The sequence below is a fragment of the Heloderma suspectum genome, chromosome 1 (genome assembly GCF_057233095.1).
Source record: "Heloderma suspectum isolate Gila_16-S chromosome 1, 16-S_ref, whole genome shotgun sequence".
Lineage (NCBI taxonomy): Eukaryota > Metazoa > Chordata > Lepidosauria > Squamata > Helodermatidae > Heloderma > Heloderma suspectum.
This window is the reverse complement of record NC_139458.1, coordinates 365,930,817-365,934,889: the sequence shown is the minus strand read 5'-3', so window position 1 is coordinate 365,934,889 and position 4,073 is coordinate 365,930,817. Positions and strand designations below refer to the sequence as shown.

Below are 4,073 nucleotides of genomic sequence, written 5' to 3'. Positions count from 1 at the left end.
CTGCATGAAACATGGAACAAAATATCATTAAGAGGTAGAAAGCATCACATACTCTACAGAATATATCACATAACAAAGGTCTGGATTTCAATTCAGTCCCAGAACCAATGGCCCCAAATATGCAACTCAATAATACTGTGGAAACAACACCACCAGTGCTATTCAACTCTGTATATCAGGGTGCAGAACCTTTTTCAGCCCAAGGACAGAGTTCCATTTCAGAGAAGCTGTCAGGGGCTGCATTCCAGTGGTGGGCAGGGCCAAAGGCAAAAGTGGGAGGGCCCAAAATTATTATTATTATTAAAAATATTTATTGGCCACCTTTCAGGGCAGGAGCCTTCCCAAGGTGGCATTCAACAATAAAAACCAATGCAGCATTAAATCAATAAAAACACAATAAAAACAGAACACAAGAAAGACAGCAACAACAGCAAACATATCAGGCAAAGGCCAGAGTAAAATAGTATGTTTTCAGGGCCTTTTTAAAAGCCTGCAATGATGGGGCCTGGCAGACCCTTATGGCAACTTTTTCCAGAGGTGTGGGGCCACTGCAGACAAGGCCCTCTCTTGTGTGGATGCCCACCTAACTGCCTGCACAGGCCTCTCTTGCTGATCTTAAAGTGCAGGCAGGCCGATATGGGTGAAGGCAATCCTTCAACTGATTTGATCCCAAACCGTTTAAGGCTTTAAAGGCCAAAAGCAGCAGTGACAAACTCACCATGTTTGCCATGTGGAGCCTATATTAATGTTTATATGTTAAATAGAACTCAGGTGAGTTAGAGTTAATTGTTTGGTAGAGAGTGAATATAGGTGGAAGGGGCTTGTGTGTGATGAGACTGAATTTATAGAAGGCAGGAGCAAACAGCTAGTTGGTTAGATAGGGTTTGGAGATAGGGGAGAGAGGGCCTTAGGGTTTGATGAAGCTACATCTAGCTAGTGGGGTTGTGGGACTAGGAGTTAGAAGGGGTAGAGTAGGCAGGGTAAGACCCAGAACTGAGTGATTATAAGATATAACATCTCATGTATTAAATAAACTTTAATTTGTTTGTTTTTAAATTATAAAATTGCACGTCTTGTCCATCTTTTCGCACTACCAGTAGTGTTCATAGTTTCTAGGTACTTCTCCTAGTTGGGTAAAGGGAACCAGTTAGGCATACTGGGTGTCTCTTTTACCTGGTGAATTTAGGGGCTGACGCTTGTGGAACAGTGAAGACAGCTGTCCCAAAGCAGAAGTAGATGGCCCTGAGGGAGGGTAATGTCACACCAGCACTTTAAATTGTGCTTGGAAACACACCAGCAACCAGTGCAGCAGTATAGGCATTATATGATCAAATCGCCTTGCTCCTAGCAACCCTTGGGCAGCCACATTCTGCAGCAACTGAAGTTTCTGAACCATCTTCAAATGCAGCCCCACATACAGCACATTACGGTCGTCCAGCCTAGATGTCACTAGTGCATGGACAACCGAGGGAAGGTCTGTCCTCGCCAGATAGGGACACATCTGGCGTACCAGCCTAAGCTAGGAAAACACTCCCGGACACTGCAGCCACCTGTATTATTGCTTAAAGTTCTTACTGCCAATAACTAAGCTATAGGAGAGGCATTTCAACCTCGTTAGACTGGGGACAAAACTGTACAAATGCTGGAAAACCACCAAATGATTGAGGGTTGGAGGAAGGGTGGGGCCAGAGGAAGGGGGCTTGGCCTTCTGGGGAAATCTGGAGGGCCAGGGGGGGTTCTCCGCGACAATGGGAGGAGAAGCAAATGGAGGATTATCCAGATCATCCAGAAGTGCGCATTCAGGGGACAAACCTCACTGATCACAATGGGAGTTACTTCTGAGTAGACATTACTTGGTTTGTGTTGGAAAACACAGGATGAGAAACACAGGGACAGGAAACACCCCTTGACCAGGGTCATGGTGAAAGGCACTCCCCTGGGCAGGGCTAGCACACCCTGTGGGGGTTGGGGCACACAGCAACTATACTGGGGAGAACCTGACTTAAGGAAAAGAATCCAACTTTAAGCTGTCTCAGGAAATCCAGGTTTTCCACAAAAAGCTCCAGGGTGGCTGCGGGATGGCCATGATGACATGTGCCCCAAACAACCTTGAAATGGAGCCAGCTCTCAGCAAATCATCCATGGAGACACCCCCCAGATTGGGCCTGCGGTTCTGCACCTCTGTCTTATATACTCTGCTCACAAGCCTGGATACAAAGAGCTAGTTCAGGCAGGCAGCCTGCTAGGATTCTTTTCTTTTCTCTTCTTCTTTGAACAGTAGATGCCTCATGATACATCAAAAGCTGCTTTGGGAGCTCTCCTCCCTTTCAAAAGCAGTTTGCTTGCCATGCAGCATGGCAGGGGAGAGTGCTGCTGTTCAAGAAACCAAAGCCATCTTGGGTGCATGGAGCTAGTTGCATGGCTCTTTAAGGCAGGTTAATACAGGCCAGTCCTATGCTTAGTTATCTGACCCACTAAATTCAATGGACCTTACTTCCAAGCTGGAGGAGAAGACTGCAGCTTCAGTATATTATCAATGTAGTTATTGATAATGCAGCTCGTACTTAGCCTTGGATATTTGGATTTATAGCTGGAAAAGGTACAGAAGAGGGCAACCAAAATGATCAAGGGCTGCAGCAACTCCCCTGTGAGGAAAGATTACGATGTTTGGGACAGTTTAGGTTAGAAAAAAGCTGAGTAAGGGAGGCATTATAGAAGCATATAACATTATGCGTGATGTGAAGACAGAGGACAGGGAAAAGCTTTTCTCCCTCTCAAAATACTAGGACCCGGGGTCATCCCATGAAGCTGAATAGTAGGAGATTCAGGACAGATAAAAGGAAGTACTTCTTCACACAGAGCATAGTTAAACACTGCACAAGCAATATGGTCATAAACTCCAAGCAATGACACTAAATCTGAAATTGTCCACTAGACTCTTGGGATGGGCATTAAACTGGATGGGCATTAAACTGTTTATTCTTTATAGATATTTTCCCCTAGACACTTGCAGCAACTCTGTTCAGAAGAGAAGAGAACTGAATAATACCATTTAATGAAATGACATAATCATTATGTCATCTACATAATGAGCCAAGGCATGTCACAGAGAAGAAGCATACTGAGATATTTCACAATGAAAAAAGCTAATTTGTCTTTCAAACCTAAATATTTGCTTGATATACCAAATGTGGACGTTAAGTCCTCTGCCTTGCTGTATGAAGCCAGTGTAATATTGACTGTGAACCAGTTGATGCATCCTACTCAAAGCACCTTTATTCTGATGCACCAGATGTTGGGTTTAAGTAGCCTGGATCTCTCTCTAGCTGAGAATTAGTTGAACTTACATTCTGCCTGATGAGCAGCTTTGTCCAGCACAAAAGCATGCATATATTAGACTCTCATGGGAAGACAGAAAGCTGTGTTATATTGAATCAGATTAGTCCATCTACCCCAGTACTGTCAACACTGACTGGCAGCGGCTCTCCAGGGTTTCAGGCAGGATCCTTTCCTAGCCCTACCTGAGATGGTGAGGATTAAACAGGGGGCCTTCTGAATGCAAAGCGTGTGGTCCACCACTAAGCTACGGCTGGTCCCCAATCTCCTTAGATAATGATTAATAATTAGGAATCAGGATTTTAGTATTTCAAACTGGAATTTAAGATTGGATGGGGAGATTTTGCTCATGGTGCCCTTGAGGAATGTGGCCTGTGGGGTGACCACACGTGACAGATCCTTCTTGGTGGCTGCACCCTGACACTGGAACTCCCTTCCTGTAGAGATTCAGCTGTCCCTTTGCTGTTGTCATTTAGGCCCCAGTTAAAAACATATTTATTTGTGTAAGCTTTTGGAGATATAGGCAAATATATATATTTTTGGAGATATAGGCAATAGAAAAACTGTTTTTCTGTTGTCTGTGCTGATTATTTGTTTTTGTATTTTATTATATATTTGTGATTTTAGAGTTATGATTTTAATGTTTTTTATGTGCCATATCATGTTTTCTGTAGGTTGTTAGCTGTCCTGGGCTCTTTGTGAGGAAGGGCAAGATATAAATAAAATAAATAAGAATA

General features: G+C 43.8%; 1 protein-coding gene across 2 annotated transcripts in view; it reads right to left on the bottom strand.

Annotated features, from left to right (window-relative positions):
- The window catches only part of SLC35F3 (solute carrier family 35 member F3), a 240,789-nt gene that overhangs the window by 1,823 nt on the left and 234,893 nt on the right, over positions 1–4,073 (bottom strand). The window lies entirely within an intron of this gene.